A 24,877-nucleotide genomic window follows, 5' to 3' on the forward strand; every position below is an offset into this window, starting at 1 on the left:
TAGAGGACAAAGAAGTGCATAGGGTTACTGTGAAGAAGTACAATGAACGATCGGGGGTCAACAATCTCAGAGATCTCTGCAGTTGTAGCTTCATTCGTTAATCTCTACAATCACGTAGATCTCCTCCTCAATGACATGAAGTTTAAGCTCGAGCCTGTGGCCACAGAGCTTCAGGCAGACCTGAGGCTGCTTCCTACTCTCATTACACAAGCCCTTCCATCACTAAACACAGGGAACTCTGACCATCATGATCGGAACTTCTACAGAGTCTTGAAACTCATCTGCAAGGCTCTGGAAGAAGCCCGAAATAGTCTGGATGAATACATGATTAATGTTAATACAGTGTCTATTCTAGGCAAGCAGTGTCCCCGGGATTTGAACGTCAGGTTGGCAGAAACAAGAAACAGAATAAAGCATGCAGTGACTCTGTACAATGCCTATTGCTGCAACAAGGGCGGGGGCACTTTCCATAATTCAATGCAGCCACCCATGGCAAAGAATTACAGAAATGTTCTGCAAGGGGATTTGATGAATATATGGGAATGTTTGAATGAGCTGGAACAAGAATACAACGACAGAGAACCAATACATGGGCCTTGTCCAAAGAGAATTCTGAAAGCTGTTGCTAAGTTAAGAGCTAAAACAGTTAGTAAAGATGATGTATACAAATGGGGAACAGAGGAGATGGAGCAGTTCTGCAGAGCAGGGGGATTGGAAGCTTTGATTAGTCTTCTAAGTTCATCAAATTCACAATCTGTTCAGATGCAGGCATTGAAATACCTTGGGACCATTGTAGCAGTTGCTAATGAGGAATTTATGAAAAAAAGGATCAGCAGTATTAGTGATCCAAGTGCTGTGGAGCTGCTGGGATCTGTTATAGCTTCCTCTGGTGGAGATCATATTGTGTCTGAAGCAGTAGCTCTGATGCGTGCATTGATGAGAAATAACAGTGAGTTTGATGTTAAGAAAGCTTGGCAACCAGGTACAATGGCTGCTCTGTTAAAGCTTCTTATCTGCAGTTCCTGCAACATTGAGGTGCAGGCAAATATACTGGGGGTTTTATGGGAATTTTCTAGATATGAAGAATATCGTTGTAGAATAGCCAACGGTACTATCAATATCAATGGTGAGGATTTATTCAAGAAATTAGTTTTCTCATGTAGCTCTTCTTCGTCTAGGCCAGTAATTGAATTTTTTGCAGCAGGGCTCTTGCAAAATCTCTGCTTGGACAGAGATATCAAAACAAAAGTATTGGCCACTGCAGGAATTTCAGAGCACTTATGGAATTTGATCGAGAGTTTTGATAATTGTGATCTGGTGGTACAGAGGATCCAGGTTTCCAAAAGGGCTGAGTATTCAAATTCCCCCATGGCTATAGGGTTCGCTGTATCAATGCTGGACTCTGATTCAGAAATTCAGCAGATAAGAGGCCTGGATCTGTTAATGCTAGGATTCTCACAGTCTCTGCTGGATCTCGCTACCTATGAAGGTGCAATATCGAGGGTAATTGGCTTACTGAAATCAGGATCCACCACTGTGCTCGAGAAGGCCACAGAAGCCCTTTATATGCTCTCAATTCCAGAGGAAAATGAGGTGAGAATAGCTTCCAATCACCTCAGCATTCAGAGGCTGGCATCACTTGTTGAATTTCCTGATTCATGGAATGTCAGAGCAAATGCAGTTAAGGTCCTGGAGAGTCTCTCGTTCAACCCAATTAACAGAGAGAGAATACTGAAGGAGCAGAGATCTGTGGAGAAAGTTGCAGCAGTGCTCTTCCATGAATCTTTCGCTGCACAGTCCAGTGCTTCGAGTTTGCTCTGGAATTTATCCACAAGTGGCATGGCCAACAAAATCAAGATTGCTTCCATCTATGGACTCCCACAGAGGCTCTCGGATTTGCTGCTCTCGGATTGCCCTCTGGTTCAGGAAAAAGCAGCGGGAGCCATCATGAGTCTTTCCTATAATGGCCGAAGCAGGAAAATGATTGCCTCCATAGCTTGTACTTTTGAAAGATTGATAAAACTTCTGGACTCTGTTTCGACCTTAGTCCATCAAAATGCAGCGGGTGCCCTGTATAATCTGTCCATAAGCCCTGATAATATTCAAGCCATAGGAGCCCATCCGAGGGCTGTGGCGAACCTGGTGAACCTTCTGGGTTCAAAGTGTGATCTTGTGCAGGAGTATGCAGCGGGAGCGTTGGGTAACCTCACCCTCATGGAGGAGATGAGGGAAGAGATGAAGCAGTTGGGTGCACCACCCTTGTTGAAGAAACTTAAGCACAGCTCGTCCAGTGCATCAGTAAGAACGCAGGCCAAAAGAGCTCTAGAGAATCTCATGGTGTGAAAGATCAAAGCCCCTGCCTCATTTCTTTCAGGCTGTGCATCCATGTGTATGTCTCTTCACAAGCAAAGGGTTTTTCTGTTCGTGCCTTAATTACTTTTAAAATATTTATTTACATCTATGGATGTATCCTGCTTCCCTACTATTCATTCAAATGTACTACACTCTTCCTCTAGGAGTCTATTGGGAGCTCTAAAATTAAAATTGAAGTCAAATTGATTGGTGTCAAAGTAGTTATATATTTTTGTTTTTTAATTAAATTTATTAGTTAAAAAATTTGTCATATAAATAATAACAAAAAAAAATTTCATATAAATAAATCTTGTTATATTAAATGAGTTATAATTTTTTTTGGAGATGCGGTATTGAAAAGTTACAAATTAATTTGTTTACAAATTAAATATTTTCACGTTAAAATGAGAGTAAATATCCATAATTAAGAATTTTGTTAAGTATTTTTTAAATGTATATATATTTAACTTACATATTAATTCTCAATAATAATAATTTTAAATTAAGTTATAGTTATTTAATTTTTGTGATTCTTTTAACTTTAGCAATTTGAGATTTATGATGAAGTGTTTTGATGCTTATAATGAATGGAAGTGTATAGGCATTTACAAGCCATTTAATTTATAGGGTTGTGCTAATTTAAGAATAATAGTGTAATAGTGGTGATATTAATGTATATATAATCCATTAAGTGTAAATTAGTTGGTTTGAGTGAGGTTTAGATTTCACCAGATCTTATGTTCAAATCTCTTTTTAGTTAGATTTAATGGGGTCTAGTCCTCACCAGATCTCAAGTTCAAACCTCATGGGAGGTGTTGAGGAATTTGGGGAATTAAACGATCCTAAGGGATGTCCAAGGTCAACGAGTTTCATACAATTTTGGTAATAGCATTTCTAGGTAGATCATTCTTCTATCCAAGTGACAAACTAGTCCTAACATAAACTCATCCTAATTAAACAATAAAAAAACCACACTAGTTGGTTCAAAATTGGGTAGATGATATTTTCTCTTACATAATTATCACCGAAAGATTTCTTGTCATACGAAATAAGAAAGATATTAATGCATCTCTAACTTTAAAAATATATAATTCTATAAATAATAATAAAAAATTAGAGATATATTTAAAGCTATAATTTTTTTGTATTGCAATTTTTTAATCACATTTTAAAGATATTCTAATTTCATTTACTTTATTAAAATTTTATAATTTATTAAAATGTAATATTTGAAATAATAATTTTGATATTTTAATATTATTGAATGTTTATTTTTGATATCCAATCAAGTGAGAACTTGGAAGGGAATAGATCCCAGTATTCGCAGTGTAACTCAGCAACTTTATCCACGATAGCGTTGTCCCAATAATCTCCAATCTTGGAGAATTTCGGTTCTACTTCAGTACCAATGTTTACTTGCTTTGTAGACAACGACGCAGTGATGTCTGGGTTTGCAAGGTCCAATGGTACTACAACCCGAAGCGATTTTCATTCAAACAACATTGTCCTCTTCTTAAAATTGATGACCCCATTCATATCAATGGCCCAATCAATTCCCAGGAGTGCAGGGTATGGATTATTGTCATCAATGATCTCTATAACTTCCAAGTCATCCATCGTGCTCGCACCTTCTATATCGACTATTACTCTATATAATCGTCCCATGGGGATGATTTTCTATTAGTTCGCCATTCTAAGCTAAATCAGAGACCACTGCAGTGCAAGTCTCCCAATTCTTTCCCATGTCTGTTTTGGTAATACGTTCGCATTGGACCCCAAATCCAAAATGACCTGGTCCATCTCATAGTCACCTATCTACGTAGTAAGCCTCATCTCATGCCTCGTTCTTGCCTTATGTTTGTCAATTTTTCTTACCACCCAGTGTCCATCAAGGATCTTCTCTTTGCTGGCACATTTGTTTATTAATCCCTGCAGGCCCTCCACAACTTTTCTATCGCACAATAGTTTTATGCAAGTCTTCAAAAATGTAGTAAGCACAGATGGATCAACCTCTACATGAGCGCTGGTTTCTTGCACCTTGTCCTGGCTTCCTGAGGTGGAGGCCGAAATGAAGCTTTTATTGGCTTCCATAAATGGTTCCTTAGTGTGATTCAGATCAAAACAAACTTCCTTCTCTGGGGCTTTGCGGACCCATCTGTCCTCTTCAAGTTGTTTACCGTTATCATCGCCAGTTGTTATTCCACTTCTCAACACTATATTCACGCTTTGATCTTCCTCGTGGGCCTCAGCTCTCATCATCTGTAAGTTCTGTGTAGGCTTCTAAGGTTGTTCTTTCTTCTCTTGCATTTTAGCTATCAGCATTGGGCATTCTTCTATAGTATGGTCAAACTAGCTACAGTATTGACATGACGGGCGTGTCTGATTCTGACACTCTCGCGCGTAGTGCCCTGGCTGTCCGCAGTTGTAGCAGATGATCTGACCACGGCCTCTACCAGGCCCTCCTCCTCCTCGGCCCCGTCCTCGTTGCTTATAACCTTTACGCACTTCTCCAGTGCCCTACTCTGGAGGCCGAGTTTCTACTTGCATCTGGTATGTAGGTGTTCTTTCCATCATCAACTCATAGCTGTGACAGTGGCGCTCATCATGGCCCACCGATTTGCAGAAGTTACAGAACAACTATTGGGGTGTCTAGACAAACTTTTGAAGTAAATGACAATTATCTGTCGCATGTTGTCCAGCAACTTGACAAATAACACATCATAGCGTAGCCCCCACACTCGGCCTTGCTGGAGCTTTTGGCTTCAGGGGAATTGGTCCCCCTCCTATAATATAATTCAAGTACATGGGACAGTGGTCTTTATCGTGCCCCTGGATCTTGCACTTCAGAAACCATACTTCCATGCGCACTTCTAGTTTAGTCTCCTTGTCTTTCTTCAAACTCTATAATTCTAGGTGTAAGCTCTGTAACTGAGAGTGGATCTGTTGTACCCCCAAGGTCGCATCTTGAATAGGTGACGCATGTAACCTCATTGTGATTTACAAGGCTTCTGCATGTGTTCCTATCTTTTGCTGTGATAGAGTAATTCGCAGGTGGGGCAGAAGCAAAGCTATAAACCATTCGCGATGTTAACTATCTGTGAGCTACATGTTATCTTCTCGAATCTGACACTTCAATCTTTGATCCAATTCCCAAGGCGTCTCATTGACCCTCATCATGATTTATTTGAATCCAATTACTATCTGTGAGTCAGACTTAGGCTTACTAAACTCTTTGTTTAAAGTCACCTTAGTCTCTATTAGTGATGCAAGAGGATTATCAGAACAATACTTAATATACCAAGTTAGTGCACGATCCTGTAGAGCAGTAACCAATTGTGCTTTCTTTATATTGTCATCAGTAATCTATTATGCAGTCCACATAGCATTTGCAACAAACCAAAATTGTTTTGTATCTTCACTCCTTATGCCTTTGAAAATTGACATCTTCATTGTGTTCACCATGTTGAATGGTGGTGGTGGAGGTGGAGGTGTGGGCGAAGGTGTATGCGGTGGAGGTGGAGGTGGAGGCGGAGTGGATGGATGATGTGTTTGTGGAAAACCCTACGTTATTAGCTGGAAAACACTTCGCGGTGAAGCCTGCATTGCTCCTTCATCGTCACTTGAAGGAGGTCCGATTAACGGACTATATTTTGAACCTGATCTTTCTCGATCTCTAAAGAGTCTTTCGCTTCGCATAGCTCCAAACATCAAGGCAATGGCATAACCTGTTTTTCACATAACAACATTTTAATCCAAGTATTCAACGACCTTAAATACTTACCTCGTGGTCCTTTGAAAAATCATCGCTCTGCTTTGCTGTAGTTGACTAAGGTATCAACTGCAAATTCTATAACAAATCCTCCTAGAATCCAATAGATCCAATGGTCAACAGCCAGCGCAATCTTGTTTTCAAAAGCTTCTAATCATCGCACTAGTTTTGGAGTCCACACTATAGGACTATCAAGCTTCCACCTTCCTTGGCTATCTGTCAATTTAGCCAACCATTTATACAGCTCAATGGGGAAGGTATAGAAGAAGATCTCGTGTATCTCCGTATACAGATACCTGTTCAACCACTCTTCTTTTGACAGGTGCAGATTCCTGTTTTCTTGCGTCACAAACTCATGAATCTTCCGATCCAACCACTTTTCAATTTCCTTCTTGGTCGGATTCCAATAATGCGACATCACACATCTCTTTCAAGCAGACCCCGATCCCAAGAATAGAACCATTATTTGGCTTAGGGGGTCCTGACCCATGTTCAGAGTTAGTTGTGCCAACCGACAAATCTCTACACTACTGGCCCTTTCGGCAACAACCCGCATAGCGCAGGATGCAGTATCACCCGAAGCAGTATGGGGGGGTGCAAGAACCAAGTTTCTGCATCCAGAGACTAGTGTGATGTCTTCCAGCGCCTCAGATCTACCTTCGTCTAGATCGATACACTCCTAGGGAACACTGTTGAAACTCCATTAAACAGCCTTCAGACCTTCACGAAGGTCTACTATTAGTCTTTGTGGACCTTTAACAGTCAATCTATCTACTTATGTGCATCAGAAAGAAGTCCTAAATTAGGGTTCACACAGGTTTTCTTAAGTTATTAATAAACATCTGAGAATTCATCAGAGTCTGCGTGAAGTACTTAAACATGAATTGCATACATCATAAACACGTTTTCATGAGAATCGCGTAACATTCAATCAATATTTTATAAAACACATCATTCATTGACAACAAATATCATAAATAGAAGTAAACAAAAATACGCAAGAATTCTTTAGAAACTATCTTTATTGATCTTCAATTCAATATTACAGACTCAAAACTACCCTGCGCACACAGCTGCAGGGGTTCGCGAACTCAGCTGCGGACTCTACCTAGGCCTCTACACACTCAGTTGTAGATATTTTCTTCTATCTTACCCACTTCTCTTCGCTATCACTTCTCTTCTATCTACCCATTTCTTATCAATGTCTTACCTTTGACTCTCTAAGACACACCTATTTATAGCCTTTTTCATACAATGCCATGGTTGATGGACCATGGGTGGATCTCGAGAACGACTCAAAATTTACATAAAACAAGGGAAAAACCCCTTTTGAATCCTAATCATCTATGCGCTCCGCATCCACAAATCACGGAGACTTTACATTGATTAAAAAAATGTATCAAAACTTGGGTTATCTTAACCCCAAAATTGACCGAGGGGACCCCATCCCAACACAACCAAACAGTTGTGGACATTGAAGTTAAATATTTCAAATGATAACAAAAATGGTGGGCAGAGTGAGTTCGCTTCTTCCATGTGAAGTGCGTTGAGCACGGATGCGAGTGATCCGGGAGAATTGCTTGGTCCCTTGCTGGAAGAGGCAACATTGTGTGTGGAGGTTTGCCCTAGTGTGCACAAAAGAATATCTTGCTGACCCGTGAGCTTGGTTAACTCATAAAGAGAGATGTTCACACGGCTACTTTTCATTTCTTCAATGATAATGTAATCTAGAACAGGAAGACTCACCGAGTTATCTGGGGGTAGAATTGTGTTCATGTTGTCTGGTGGGCTACTTTTATCTTTGTTGCTCACAAACATACTTTTGGTTTTAATTGTCTTCTTGGACTTGCCTTGTTTTTTCTATATCGAGATGACTGGTGGATCCACTGTTCTGAGTAGATGTTGTCTTAATTTTTCTCTCGGAATCTCAAAAATAGTGGGGGGACCTTGACTCCTCAAATTGTATTGATTGTTCTGCTTTGGGGTCGGACGGTCACTCAGAGGCTCCTTCTCGGTGGTTGTCTTCTTTTGGGCAACATTAAGACATTGATACATGTCGATTACATGCCTATCATTTGGAGCTTCATCAGATGCAGCAACATCTTCTTCATGTTCACCCTTAGGCTTAACCTTCTCACTGACCATAAATTGATCAGTCAATTGTGTATCCAGTAATCTGTTTCGCAGTCCACATAGCATTCACAACAAACCAAAATTGCTATGTATCTTCACCCCCTATGCCTTTGAAAATTGGCAGCTTCATCGTGTTCACCATGTTGAATGGTGGTGGAGGTGGAGGTTTGGGTGAAGGTGTATGCAATGGAGGTGGAGGTGGAGGCGGAGTGGATGGATGATGTGTTCACGGAAAACCCTGCGTTATTAGTTGGACGACATTTCACGGTGAAGCCTACACCACTCCTTCGTCGTCTCTTGAAGGAGGTCTGATTAATGGACTATATATTGGACCTGATCTTTCTCGATCTCTAAAGAGTCTTCTACTTCGCATAGCTCCAAACATAGAGGCAATGGCATAAACTTTTTTTCACATTACAACATTTTAATCCAAGTATTCAACGACCTTAAATACTTACCTCGCTTTCCTTTGAAAAATCATCGCTCTACTTTGCTAAAGCTGACTGAGGTATCAACTGCAAATTCTATAACAAATCCTCCTAAAATCCAATCGAGCCAATAATCAACAGCCTGAGCAATCTTGTTTTCAAAAGCTTCTAATTGTTGCACTAGTTCTGGAGTCCACACTATAGGACTATCAAGCTTCCACCTTCCTTGGCTATCTGTCAATTTAGCCAACATTCATACAACTCAATGGGGAAGGTACAAAAGAAGATCTCATGTATCTCCATATACAGATACTTGTTCAACCACTCTTGTTTTGATAGGCATGGATTCTTGTTTTCTTGCGTCGTGAACTCATGAATCTTCTGATCCAACCACTTTTCAATTTTCTTCTTGGTCGGATTCCAATGATGTGACATCACACATCTCTTTCAAGCAGATCTTGATCCCAGAAATGAAACCATCTGTTGTCTTAAGGGGTCCTGACCCAATTTCAGAGTTAGTTGTGCCAACCAACAAATCCCTACACTACTAGCCCTTTTGGTAACAACCCGCGTAGCGCAGGCTACAGTCTCACCCAAAGAAATATGGGGGGATGCAAGAACCAAGTTTCTACATCTAGAGACTAGTGTGATATCTTCTAGTGTCTCAGATCTGCCTTCACATAGATCAATACACTCCTAGGGAACACTGTTGCAACTTCATTAAACAGCCTCCAAACCTTCACGAAGGTTTTCTATTAGTCTTTGTGGACCTTTAACAATCAATCTATCTACTTACATGCATCAAAAAGCAGTCCTAAATTGGGGTCCAAGCAGGTTTGCTTAAGTTATTAATAAACATCAGAGAATTCATGAGAGTCTGTGTGAAAGTACTTGAACATGAATTGCATACATCATAAACACGTTTTCATGAGAATCGCGTAAAACTCAATCAATATTTCATAAAACACATCATTCATTGAAAACAAATATATTAAACAGAAGTAAATAGAAATACGCAAGAATTCTTCGAAAATTGTCTTTATTGATCTTCAATTCAGGATTACAAACTCAAAACTACCTTGTGCACACAGCTGCAGGGGTCCGCGCACTTAGCTGCGGACTCTACTTAGGCCTTTACGCACTTAGTTGCATATCATTTTTTCTATCTTACCCACTTCTCTTCGCTATCACTTCTCTTCCATCTACCCATTGATTATCAATATCTTGCCTTCGACTCTCTAAGACACACCTATTTATAGCCTTTTTCATATAATGTTATGGTCCGCGGACCATGGGTGGATCTCAAGGCCAACTCAAACTTTACATAAAACAAGGGAAAAATCCCTTTTGACTCCTACTCATCTACGCGCTCTGCATCCACAAATGTATAGACTTTACATTAATTACAAAAATGTATCAAAACTTGGGTTATCTTAACCCGAAAACTGACCCAAGGGACCCCATCCCAACACAACCAAACAGTTGTGGACATTGAAGTTAAATATTTCAAATGATAACAAAAATGGTGGGTAGAGCGATTTCGCTTCTTCCATGCGAAGTGCATTGAGCACAGATGCAAGTGATCCAGAAGAATTTCTTGGTCCCTTGCTGGACGAGGCAACATTGTATGTGGAGGTTTGTCCCAGTGCATGCAAAATAATATCTCGTTGGCTCTTGAGATTGGTTAACTCATAAAGAGAGACGTTCACACTGGTCTTTTTCATTTCTTCAATGATATTGTAATCCAGAGAGGGAAGAATCACCGAGTTGTCTGAGGGTAGACTTGTGTTCATGTTGTCCGGTGGGTTGCTTTTATCTTTGTTGCTCACGGACGTACTTTTGGTTGTAGTTGTCTTCTTGGACTTGCCTTGTTTTTTTTGTATCGAGATGACTAGTGTATCCATTGTTCTAAGCATATGTTGTCTTAATTTTTCTCTCGGAACCCCAAAAATAGTGGGGAGGCCTTGACTTCTGAAACTGTATCGATTGTTTTGCTTTGGGGTCAGACGGTCACTCAGAGGCTCCTTCTCGGTGGTTGTCTTCTTTTGGGCAACGTTAAGACATTGATACATGTTGATTACATGCCTAGCACTTGGAGCTTCATTAGATGCAATAGATTCTTCTTCATGTTCACCCTTAGGCTCAACCTTCTCACTGGCCATAAATTGATCAGTCAATTGTGTAGCCAATGTGCTCATTCCTTGGTTCCAACCTTTGCAAGTCCTTTCTGAATGTCATTCGCCATGGAACTTACAATAATGATCTGTCACGATTGCATCCATGTTGAACACAAGGTTAGCGCTCTATGCAGTTTTGGTCAGGTGATTGTTGTTGCTTGAAGCTGAGTTCTTCCTCTGCACAAATCTGGGAGGTTTGTTGTTCACGGTTGTCTCGCTTGTCCGTTGCTTAAGTTCGGAAACTTTGGTTGTCAAGGACTTGACGAGATGAGTAAGGTTTTCGATTTCACTTGCTTCCTTTTCTTTTTCCTTACTCATAGTAGCCTGAGACCTCCTGCCCGTGTCTTTGGAGTCCTTAGTCAGTTCGTCATATACAATGACTGTTTGGTCAATTTAGTGTGTCCTAAATTGCTATTTAAAATGTCAATCCAAGAGTCGTAAACTGCTGAAGTGAAGTGCACTGTATATGCAAGATAACCGATTTCTTAGTTCTTTGTCGTTTTTGAATTTTTGGTTTGTTTTTGGGTTTATCTTTTGTTGATTCCCTAATGTGAGATGGCAGAATTGAAAGTCAAGTATGGATGGTAATGGTGATTTCTACAATGATTTTCCAAACATTAAAGTTCTCAAAAATGTTTCAAACTGGCTGTGATGAAATCAATTCTCAAAAGAAAATAAAAATGTACCAAAACAGTGAACTAGTGACAATGAAGCCCAGTATCCTTGCTGTTGTATAAAAAGAAAATAAAAAATGAACTCAAAGCAATTCAAAGACTGTAAGCAAAGCAAACTAAATCACACTACTTCAACTCATATTCTGACCCTTCACCTTTCGACTCGCTCTGGCTATAGGAAGTAATCATAAACAAATTGAGTAATATGATATCTAAATTGCATAAAATGAAACTAAGATTTAAACTACTCATTCATACTTCAATCCCTGAAAATGACATAAGTAATTTAATCACTAACTTGCAGGAAAGTAAACTAAATCATACTACATCAAGTAATATTCTGATTCCTCACTATTTGAGTCGCTTGGCTATAGGAAGGTAATCATAAACAAATGAGTAATATGATATCTAAATTGCATAAAAGTAAATAAGAAAAGCAGAATTGAAAGAAATGACAATGATGGAATTAAAACTCAGAAAATGAATCAGCAGAAAGGACAAGATGATCTCATGTCATTAGTCATTAAAACTATGTAAATTGCCCGGGCTGCCTACAAGAACCTGAAAGAAAAACACTGATCAGCTAACAATCATGAGAAAGCATAAAAGGAAATATGGACAGCAGTTAACATGAATAATATACAAGTAAATGATTATGAAAGAATTGACATAATGAAAGAAAGTGAGAAACTATACAGTAGATACAGAGCCTTGGTGTACAGGGGCCCTCTGCAACGTTGGCCAATCAATACTCAGTCACAAATTGAACTTAAGAACGTTGTCTTCTCATATATCAAAGTACAGTAAAAACATAAAGATAGAGCACGACACAGTGGGTTCGTAAACACAATCAAGATTACATGTAAAAGCTAACTATCAAGCGTATGATAACACGTTATTTATAACTGAAGATGCTATAACTAATTCCTAAATTCTACGCTGCCAAATAGACACGTAAATCTCCACGTCTTAAGATCTAGCAGTATGGTAGTCATGACAAATAAATCTATGAAATGGTGGCTATTCGATTTGGTTCACGGATTGATCCACAAGTGTTAGCACACCTTCGGAGATTGAGGAACTTGCCACGCAAAACTTCACGTGGGAAAAACAGAGCCGTGCCACCGCAAAACTCTTGGTTTGACCACTCCTTTGATCATCCTTGACCATGGCTGTTTGTGAGTGATTTGGCTGAACCAAAGGGACACGCTCCATGTACATGTCATTTGCAGCTTGCCCATGTGGCCGGATTCTCCATTGGAGACCTATAACATAGTCTTCAACAAAATGGTTGCGGAAACTTGAGCTGGCTGCGGAAAGTGATAAGTTTCCGTAGCTGATTGAACAAAAATATAAATCAAACAGCAGTCACAAACATAGTTAGGAAACCATTTTATAAGCTCTTTTTAAACTAATATGCAATGATTTGATAGCTTGGTGGGTCAAGTAAATGGAAAATAAGGCTGAAAAGGTGTATAGGGAAGATGCAAGTTTGGGACTCAACAATGACTCCAATAGCACGCAAGTCTTTCTCCACATCAATTGTCTCTTGGAAATTTTCAAAAAGTGTTGGTTTCGCAGCTTGCTTGAAGAACTGTGCAATGTTGGTCGACAATGTAAACATGTAGTAGTCAACTGTGATTGAGTCATGAGGTTTTGTGTCTGCAGTGAACTTGTTTAAGCTATGGTTAAACATCTAGGTAAATTTTTCACTTTTTCTTTCTGCTCCATCTTGAGACTACCTAACTCTTTTAACAACATGGTGGGGGTTTTGTCTTCAACAAACTTCTCAAGGAAAATTCTCTTGAACACCCCCCAGTTCTGAATGGAGTTGACAAGAACGTTGTGGTACCATACAGTTGCTCTATCATCCAAGGTACATGGAAATAGTCTACATGCAACATCGTCATAACGTACCTCAAGTGTCTGTAAATGTAGGTAGAACGTATCTAGATAATCTTCAGCCTTCACTCTTCTGTTAGGGTCATACTTTGTTAACAACTTCTTTATGTGTCTTGGCATCTTGTGCAAGACACTTGGGAGTGCCAATGGGCCCTATGTCATCCATTCTAGATTTTGATCAGCCATATTGTCCTCTTCTTCATCCTCCTCCTCTTCTTCTAAATCCAATGGTTCAACCTCAAAATTTGTTGGTTCGTCTCTGTATCTTCCTCCTGTGTTGCCTCTGCCGGAACCTAAGCCCAAGAGTAAGTTTTTAACTTCTTCTCCTTCTAGGAAAACAGGAGGTTCCTCTTCGTTCTCAACAGCTTCTGCCAGCTCTTCAAGAGTGGCGAGGATTACTTCTTCAATAGATGAGACTACCACTCCTGTAGGTGTAGTATTTTTCTTCATCTATGAAGAGGGAAGAGTGTATACTCCTAGAATCAGTCCAACAGCTTTAGCAAACTAACAAGTTATGGGATGGACATCATAGATGTGATGATATGATCTGGGAGGTCTCAGGTGAGGAGTAACCAACTTCAGATTTGCGTGTGGGAGAGAAGGAGTTCGTGTTACTTCCTTAATCGGATGTTAGATAAGTTGGGTGTTCGAGGGAATTTTTGGACAGTTCTGCGCAATTTTCAGGGTGAGCACTGAGCGGGTCACTCAAGGTCTGGTTGAGAATTTGCGCAATTTTCAGGAGGGAGACAGAGCTGCGCAACATGGGGCACCGGCAGGAAATTCTACGCAATTTTCCAAAGTAGGGAATGTCGGGTTGTGGGAAGTTGTTGGTCATAACTACACATTTCTAAGAGAAAATGCAGGATAGGCAGTGTTGTGCAATTTCCGAAAACAATGAAGAACAAGCAGCAACAAGTGTACCAAAAAGATCAATGCAATTTTCAGGGACAGTGCAAAGCAAGTTAGCAGGAGGCCTAATTTAGCATGACTATGCAATTTCTACAGGCAATGCAGGGCAAGCAGTTGGGCATATCTGCGCAATTCTGGAGAGGAGTGCAACCACAAGTCACAATGCAGTGAAAATTTCCGGTTGACCAGAGGGAGGCTTGATAACTAATATTGTGGGAAGCATAGACTAGATCGGGCTTGGAGACAACTTCTGCGCAATTCTGAGAGACAGGTAGTTTGCTCACTTCTAGGATTGCGCAGAGCAGCTACCCCGAAGGATAGCCTCAAGAAATGTGAAATTCCGGGCAGCAAAGCAGGGTCACTGAGAGCTTACACTGTGCAATGTAGCTCATTCGGGGTCTAGCTGAAGGGGTTTGTGCAGTCGACAGATTTCTGAGAAAAATGGTTAAGTGTGAGAGTAAGTGAACTTGTGTAGACGTGACATTGTGATCAGACACTTAGCATGACTTGACTATAGGACACCACAAACCAATAAGGAAAACATGTGCTCAGTGAGATTGTCTTTAAGGTTGAGGGTGACAAGTGATCTGAAAATGGGGCACTAAAGGCTTCTTGTGAACTTAAAAGAACCTCTCCCACTTCCAAAGCTTAAATATTCCCAAGATATTATGATTAACCAAAATGCGGAATTAAATATGTGCTTGAAATAGGTGTATGCTTGTGTTTGTCCTTAACTGAACGAATGCCTTTAGTTTATTTACTTAAACTGATATGCAACATGTAACAGTGAGATAGTGCAGCAAACAGACATCATACACAAAGCAGTAAGATGTAGCAAGTAAACAAACCATAAGACAACAATATAATATGGAGTTCACCCTTTACTCTTGGACTACATCTCCGTGAGCTCTAGTCAACTCGACTAGGCTCTCTGGGATTATAGAAACAATCCTTTTACAAGCTCCTCACTCAACTCCATTGGTTTACACAGAACACAATTGGTTTAGACACCATCTTATCCCTGGCTCTAAAGCTCTTGGCTTTCTGGCTTTGTGCTCTAGCTCTGGCTCTTGGCTCTGGCTCTGGCTCTAGCTCTAGTTCTTGGCTCTGGCTCATGGCTCTAGCTCTGGATCTGGACTCTCGGCTCTGGCTTACCTGAGCTCTCTTTCAGCCTCTGCATGCATCAATGGTTCGCTATACCTCCCAGCGACCTTTAGCAACCTTACAACTACCTTTTGCAGCTTTGTTTCTTGTCGATTGTGCTCTCTGGTTCACTTGACCTCCAAGTGACTCCAAAAATCTCTTCGCTCTTTGCACTACCTGCTTTTACTAGCTTCTCCCCTCAATTGTGCTCTCTCGCTCCTTTGAGGTACTTTTCTGGCTCTTTGGCTTCCCCCAACCATTTCTCTATGTATAATCATCCCTCTGCGGCCCTGCAGCTTCTCTGCGTGTTTTCTGTTCGACTGGCCATCTAGCTCTACAGCTCTATGGCTTCAAATGCATCATTGTCTACCAAAAATGCCCGCTTGCAGCATGGCATGATGATCAGGGGCCGTTACAGGGGATCTGAGGCCTTTTTCCAGGCAAAAACCCGAAAATGTGACAAAATCCCAATACACAACATTTTACTGGAAATACACAGGAAAACACTATCGGGCGCGAAATCCGGACTTGAAATTCCATTAAATCGTCCCTAAAAACCATATCAGGTCCGCCATTAGGCAGCATATCGCATCGCATAGGTGGATTGGGCAAAACCCTGAATACATGGGAAAAACATTGAAAAACCTATCAAAATGCTTTCTATCGAACTTCAAATATTATCGCATCCACCCTATAATCATATCGGGTCTGCCTTCGGTCACTATCGCAAGCCCCACCATTGATCTGTGTGATCTCCAATCCAATGGTTGATATTCATTTTCGGGTGGCTTAGGAGTACGGAGGTTACCTACCCAAAAAGGCAGTTTCTCTCTCTCCTCTGCCAGCCACGCGTTGACCATTGTATGGGATCGGGCAGAGCCAGCCCAATACCACTTACCGCCTAAGGCCCGCCCGAAATCCCGCTTACGAAACTCAAATAATATAGGACCGCTTCTAAAATTCCTTTTGGGTCTGGCTTTATCGCTTCGAGGCATTTTCCTTTGTATTTCAGTTTTTCTATCGAAATTCGTTAATACACAGAAAATCTGAAAATCTCGGATTTCAAATTTTATGCAATCGGGCTTATAATTCCCATCGGGTCCAGCCCTTATCGCTTATCACAATCACAATTCGTATAGGCCTACTATCAGGGAGCGTCGATTGCCAATCGCCAATTTAATCTGGACTGTTGATCTGATCCCCAATCGGACAATCCAGATCACATCGCATATCACTATCACATCGGCCCTTTGTGTCGAGGATCGTCGATCTCCCGAACGTCAATTTAATTATGGCCGTTGATCTTATTTCCGATCCAATGGCTGGGATCACATGCCACAGATCTCTATCGCATATGGTCTAGGGGTTCGGTACATCGCCGATGCTGATCTGTTGATCCGATCATCGGCAGTTGGCATATCACATAATCGCAATCGCCAAGTCCTCCCGCTAGGCCTTTGTCCTTTCATCGCTCTGATCTGATACATCTCACAGATCCGATAAGGGTTTAGGCTACAGAATATAATATTTCGGGTCCGCCCTTTTAACCTTTCACACGCGATTTTGCATATAAGGCCTTTTATGCCATTTTTTGAAGAAATGCCTCCTTTTCCAAAGGACAAAGGCAATCTTCTTTCTGCGATAACTTCTGCATCCGAGGTCCGTTTTAGCCCATTCAAATTGCAGTAGATTTAGAATGAAAATATCTACGCAATGGGACTATTTCCAAGAATATCCTTGGACTTCCATTTTCCTCTATGAGGAACACTTTAGACTTAGAAGTATATCCAAGATCCATTTTGGATCACACCTTCCCACTAAAGAACTTTTGGTCTCCAAAAGACTGACATACTGATCTGAACTATAAATGAGAGTAAAGGCACCCTCTTCTTTCAGCCTCCATACACTTGCCTTGCATAGTGCCTCTGAACCAAAGCTTTTGACCACTCTCCTTCCTGGATGTGTTGGTCCTCCTTGGAAGAACTGTCTTCCTTCTTGACTTCATGTAGAACTCCTGCTGAGATGGTCACAGAAGGTAGTTTGAACTTCTCTACCTTGATCATTGATCCAAGGTGGCTCAAACAAATGTGAAGTACATCTGCTCCACAAAACTTTCATTTGTACCTATTTGAAAAGTTGTCAACAACAACTATTAACAACAACAGAAACACAAACAACAACTAGATGGACTAAACTCTTGCTTCAACAAAAGAAACAGATTTCACATCTTGTGAACACCTCCATGTCTTACATCTGCATACAAATGATGGACTAGATAACAAGCCCACAAAACATGCCTTTAAAACAAATGACCCTTCAAGTCAAGCATGTAGAAAAAGACCATTAGGACTCTTTTTCAAAGATGAAACACTTCATCATTATCTCCATCTTGGAGACCAAGTTAACTTCTCCCAAGTCAACATTGCATCACATGCATGTCAAAGCAATCAACCCTGCAAGTTAATTACACATACATGTTCAAAAACAAGGAAATCATCAACATCCCTGTGTTCATGCACATCAAGCTCATGCATGCATTTCATCTTTCAACTTTCACTTAAGCACACTGTACTTTCGAAGCTGAAATGAAATATAATGTTGCAGCAACAAAGTGAGTCTCCTACTCAACCTTTTTCCATTCACCATCTTGGTAAAATCCTGCAACTTGCATTCCATTAACAAAGAAATGCAAATAGATGCATCAATATACATGCAATCTTAATTGGATAATAACTCTAACCATTTCTCACCAATCCCTTTCAAAGGTACTACCTTTGTTTGCACATCAGCATCAACATGTGAATCATCCTGAAACACATCAATCATGGAATCTTCCTTTCCATTTTTGCCATCTTCTCTTTCCACTTTCTTCAGCTTTTGTGGAAGCATTGTTGGATTTAGAGTCCAACACTTTTCAGCAAGATGCCCTTGCTTATGGCAGTAAGTGCACTGCATGTGCATCCTCTTGACAGCATGATTTTCCTTGTCCAATGGACCTTTGGCTTCTTGCTTCCTTTCCTTCAAAAGTTTCCTGTATGTGGCCATTCTCTTCCAACATCTAGAAACATCATGGTTATCCAAACCACAAAAGGAACATGCAATTCTTTTCCCATATCTATGTGGAAATTTATCATGCTTTGCATAATCAAAAGGAATATGATAAGAACGAAATTTATACCTTTCTCTTTCGCCTTTATTAGCTTCATGAGGAGGTGAAGAAAATGAAGAAGTGGCTCCCTTTGGAACACCATCAATCTCTTCAAGGTTGTTAGAGTTTCCACAACTCTCTGGTTCAAGCATGTGCTTCTAAACACCTGCATCCTACAAATGATGTTTCAAGCTATTGCATTCCTCCCGAATACAATCTTCACACTCTTGAGGTAGAGGACCTGAAATGAAACTCCTTCTTGGAACTGTTTCAACGGCTTCATGGCAGCTTTGGAACTCTCTCCATAAGCTTGTTCATAGCCAAGACCCAAATACTTAGGATTTTCCTCAACCATTATTGGCTCAACAATACCTTTTGCATGTTTACCCAAGAATTTTCCTTCATAGCCCATCTTGGACATTATCTTGGAACCTATGCCTCTATTATGTTTTTCAAAAGAACCAATATAAGCATTCTTAGAATATTTTGAAGACAAACTGGAATGGTTTACCTCTTCTTCAAGCTGATATCTGACTAAGGCTTCTGTGGAAACAAAGAGCTGTGACTCCAACTCATGCATCCTTTCAAGGTTCATATTTTCAATATGAAGTTGCCTTTCCATTTCCTGCAATTTGTTAGAAAGCAACTACTTCTCTTCCTCCACGAAATTCAACTGCTCTCTAAGTATGTTGCTCTTCCTTCCATCCTCATACATTTCTCTCACCATATCCATCATGGTGGACAAATATTGCTTCATGTCTTGATCAAAGACTTTTGTGAAGAAAGAAGAATTTGAGGACTCACTTGTAGAATTTGTCATTATGCCAATGAACAAAAGAACTTCCAATAAGATTAACAAAGAGCTTATTCAGCAACTTTTTGCAACAAAACTCTTGTGCTTCAAGGATTGCCTTGAGGTCCTTTGGGATAAGACGAATGCCTTCATCCCTTCTTCCTTTTTGTCCTTCACAGAATGAGCTATCAATAGCTTTCCCTTCACCTCTGCAAACTCAAACAATAGTCAGTCTGCAACCAAGCATACAATCAATCCTTGACTGCCCAAACACCTTTCAGACAAGCAATATTTTCTCTATCAATCAAGAATTCTGATATAACCTTCTTTGAAGGTGGGGTAAATCAATCTCAAGCTCCGATACCACCTAATCTGAAAATGGGGCGCTAAAGGCTTCTTGTGAACTTACAAGAACCTCTCCCACTTCCAAAGCTTAAATATTTCCAAGATATTATGATTAACCAAAATGCGGAATTAAATATGTGCTTGAAATAGGTGTATGCTTTTGTTTGTCCTTAACTAACCAAATGCCTTTAGTTTATTTACTTAAACTGATATGCAGCATGTAACAGTGAGATAGTGCAGCAAACAAACATCATACACAAAGCGATAAGATGTAGCAAGTAAACAAACCATAAGACAACAATATAATATGGAGTTCACCCTTTACTCTTGGGCTACGTCTCCGTGAGCTCTAGTCAACTCGACTAGGCTCTCTGGGATTATGGCAACAGTCCTTTTACAAGCTCCTCACTCAACTCCATTGGTTTACATAGAACACAATGGGTTTAGACACCATCTTATCCCTGGCTCTGAAGCTCTCAGCTTTCTGGCTCTACGCTCTTGCTCTGGCTCTTGGCTCTAGCTCTGGCTCTGGCTCTTGGCTCTAGCTCGTGGCTCTGGCTCGTGGCTCTGGCTCTGGCTCTTGGCTCTCGGCTCTGGCTTCTCTGAGCTCTCTCTTGGCCTCTGCGTGCATCAGTGGTTCGCTAGACCTCCCAGCGACCTTTAACAACCTTCCAACGACCTTTTGCAGCTTTTCTACCTGTCAATCATGCTCTCTAGTTCACTTGACCTCCAAGTGACTCCAAAAATCTCTCCTCTCTCTGTGCTACCTGCTCTTTCTAGCTTCTCTCCTCAATCATGCTCTCTAGCTCCTTTGAGGTACTTTTCTGGCTCTTCGGCTTCCCCCAGTCATTTCTCTGCGTATAATCATCCCTTTGTGGCCCTACTGCTTCTCTACGCGTTGTCTGTTTGACTGGCCATTTGGCTCTGCGGCTTTGTGGCTTCAAACGCATCATTGTCTGCCAAAAACGCCCGCTTGTAGCGTGGCATGATGATCAGGGGCCGTTACAGGGGATTCAGGGCCTTTTTCCAGGCAAAAACCCGAAAATGGGACAAAATCCCAATACACAGCATTTTACCGGAAATACACAAGAAAACACTATCGGGCATGAAATCTGGACTTGAAATTCCATTAAAGCATCTCTAAAAACCCTATCAAGTCTACCATTAGGCAGCATATCGCCTCGCATAGGTGGATTGGGCAAAACCCTGAATACACGGGAAAAAGACTAAAAACCTATCAAAATGCTTTCTATTGGACTTCAAATATTATCACATCCACCCTATAATCATATCAGGTCTGCCTTCAGTCGCTATCGCAAGCCCCACCATTGACTTGTGTGATCTCTGATCCAACTGTTGATATTCATTTTCGGGTAGCTTAGGAGTACGGAGGTTACCTGCCCAAAAAGGCGGTTTCTCTCTCTCCTCTGCTAGCTACGTGTCATCCATTGTATGGGATCGAGTGGAGCCAGCCAATACTACTTACCGCCTAAGGTCCTCCCGAAATCTTGCTTACAGAACTCAAATAATATAGGGTTGCTTCTAAAATTCCTTTCGGGTCCAGCTTTATCGCTTCGAGGCATTTTCATTTTTATTTCAGCTTTTCTATCGAAATCTGTTAATACACAGAAAATCTGAAAATTCTGGATTTCAAATTTTATGCAATCAGGCTTATAATTCCCATCGGGTCCGGCCCTTATCGCTTATCGCAATCGCAATTCGTATAGGCCTGCTATCAGGGATCGCCGATTTAATCTAGACCATTGATATGATCCCTGATCGGATGGTCCAGATCGCATCGCATATCGCTATTGCATTGGCCCTTTGTGTCGGGGATTGCCAATCTCCCGACCGCTGATTTAATCCTGGCCATTGATCACATTTCTGATCCGACGGTTGAGATCGCACGTCGCAGATCACTATCGCATATCGCATCGCGTATGACCCAGGGGTTCTGTACATCACCGATGCCAATCCGCCAATCCGATCATCGGCAATCGGCATATCGCATAATCACAATCACCAAGTCCTCCCATCAGGCCTTTGTCCTTTCATCGCTCCAACCTGATACATCTCACGGATCCAATAAGAATTTAGGTTGTGGAATATAATATTTCGGGTCTGCCCTTTTAACCTTTCACACGTGATTTTACATATAAGGCCTTTTATGCCATTTTTTTGAAGAAATGCCTCCTTTTCCAAAGGACAAAGGTAATCTTCTTTCTGCGATAACTTTTGCACCGAGGTCTGTTTTAGCCCATTCAAATTGCAGTAGATTCAGAATGAAAATATCTATGCAATGGGACTATTTCCAGGAACATCCTTGGACTTCCATTTTCCTCTGTGAGGAACACTTTAGACTTAGAAGTCTATCCAAGATCCATTTTGGATCAACAAGTGAGACACATGAGATAGACTTTTGAACAACCATGGCGACACTTGCGCGATAGTGCTTACAACTTTTGTGTGTGAGTACAATCGATGTTCACAGAGTGAAGACAACTCATGCACACAAAGATCAACCTTCAAACTCGCCAAAACAAGACCGCAAGCATGACAAAGAAATCAACATGCCAAAAGATGATCGTTTTTCAGACAAGTGAAGGGTGTAAAAGACTCTACAAGAGCTCATGGAATGAGCTCGAGTGTTTGTTACCATCAGTGAAAATAACAAGGAAGGCTTTGAAATTTGGATGCAGGCCAAATATGGGAGGGTGTTGCAGTCACTACAACAAGATTTTGTTTGTATTATGTGCTAATGACCTTTATATTTTCTTTGAAAGCCTCCTAAATACTCTAAGGTTATGGAGGAAACTTCAAAGGATATACTTTCGGTTGCAAAGGAAGCCCTTAAAGAATTAATGTTCTACAAGGTTTGTAAGGAACAACTTGAAGTATGTCTTAGACTATAAGCTTTGTTCTCTTCATAATAAAGGTATGTTCATTCTATTTTAAAATTTTCTTTACATTACTAACATCGTTATGTCTAGGGTTTTTAATCATAAAGATGCTTGTTAGGGTAATTAATCATTAGATTGAATCTAACCTCATTATATTATTATTCTTTTGGAACCCTAAAATGATTCACTATAAAACCCTAACCTAAGGGTGTGTCAATATTGATTATGAAACCCTTATCTACTTAGGGTTGTCGATTAAATCTAGAAATCCTATTCTTTTGATGTTTAGGATTTTGGTATTGTTGTGATGGAAACCCTAGTTGTTTAAGGTTTGTTGTTAATATCTAAGTCATTTATTGAAACCCTAGATCCTTAGGGTTTGGTAATTTAGGATTTATGAACTAAACCTGTCTAATATATATAGCAAGATCTTAGGAATGAAACCCTAGGTGTATGTTCGTATGTTTGATCAAAACCCTAGCCTAGAGAAAATTCATTGTATTTCTAACTTTGATGTTTGTGTCTTAGGTTTATTGATGAGAAATGTTATTGCATGAAATCCTAGATATATATATGAGTATGCTAACCTAATTTTTGATGCTCATAGTTTGTGAATTATAGGATTTGTAACAAAGCCCTAGTAGAATATTGATATTCTAGGAAATGATAATATTGTTTTTTGATATGATTTAGTTTTGATAATAAAATTTATGGTTTGCAACAAAACATAGTAGAGTTTAACATTGTTGAAACCTTAAATGCATGGTAGGATTTTATTTAACTACTGATATCGAAGGCTTTGTGTCTCGAAGATGGAATCAGTTTGCAATAAATCATGGTAGAGTTTGGCGTCTATCTCTGAAAATAATATTGAGGCCCTAGATATAATGAGACTGATATCTTGATTGAATTGCTTTAAGTTTTGATGATGTAGTCTAGAAGTTGAGTATGTAACTTTTGTTGATTATAAACCTAACTAAGTTTAGGTATTTGATGTCTAAAGTATTTGATTATTTTGATGCTTCCATTATATTGACATAACTTTGATATAGTTAACTTCATGCCTCTGTATATGTATTTGGTTGTACTTGTTGTTGAAGATTTGCAGGTACATAATCTTCAAAGATATTCATAAGTTGAAGATGATCAAGATAACCTTGATGTTGTAAAAAGGAATGAAGCCATGATAGGTTCTCCAATGTTGATCTCCCCAAGTTAAGAGGGAGCATGGTTAGTAGAAAAGAGTACATCTCCCCAATTAAGAGGGAGGGAATATTATGATAGTCATGATACCTTGAAGAAGAAATTGGAGAATGAATGAAAGTACTACAATGTATTGAGGATGTCTTGATGTTGCTAAAGAAATAAAAGAAGAAAAGATTCCAACTAGTTGCATATGAATAAATTGATATAAGTGGCATCAGAATGAGTGAGGACCCTGAAGGTTTGTATTTACTTATATACGTATTTGAAAGTTTATTGTTGATTGGGGTTTGTGTTTAAATGTGTAAATCTCTCCATAAAGAAGGATGAAACACTCAGGAAGTATGCTTGGACAAATGGATATATCTAATTTATTAGGGAGAGATGAAGCATCTAATGACGGATGCTTGGGAGGAAAATGGGTCAGTCTATGTGCTGATGTCTAGATCCCGAAGAGTGAGGGTGGCGTTGGTACTAGAGCTCTGACCTTGGATACACACCTAGATCCCTGGGTTGATGGTTAGTTAGTAAACTTGATGGTACTTAGACTGGTTGAAAGTTTTCATCCATCTTAGTCCCACCTGAATAAATTACCCTGATAAGGAATCTAGTCCGTAGCACTAAGTGTGATGCTGAACTCTTCGTAGTTAATTTTGAAGAATTTCCATGTACCTCTATAGATATAGGTAATTATGAATATGTCCCTAGTTAATAGGGAGTGTTGAAGAATGTAACTAGTGTCAGTCTTCATAATTGTACTTGATTCATAATGAAATGTATTTATCAAAAGAAAGAAAAAGAAAATTTATTATTAAATAAATTGACTTATTAAAGCATGGGTTTCATGCTTGGGTCAATTTTTTTTAGGTCAAAGCCTCCATTGAAGGCTTCTAGGGTTTATGTCAAGTGTCCTTGTCCATGTCATATTGTAAAGAACCCTTCTTGGGATTTATTTAGGGCTCCTCCGCCAAGTCGGCCTCAAACTGGATAAGTCATCCTAA

The sequence above is a fragment of the Pinus tabuliformis genome, chromosome 6 (assembly GCF_031772625.1).
Source record: "Pinus tabuliformis cultivar Carrire ecotype Pingquan chromosome 6, CPIR1, whole genome shotgun sequence".
NCBI classification, from domain to species: domain Eukaryota; kingdom Viridiplantae; phylum Streptophyta; class Pinopsida; order Pinales; family Pinaceae; genus Pinus; species Pinus tabuliformis.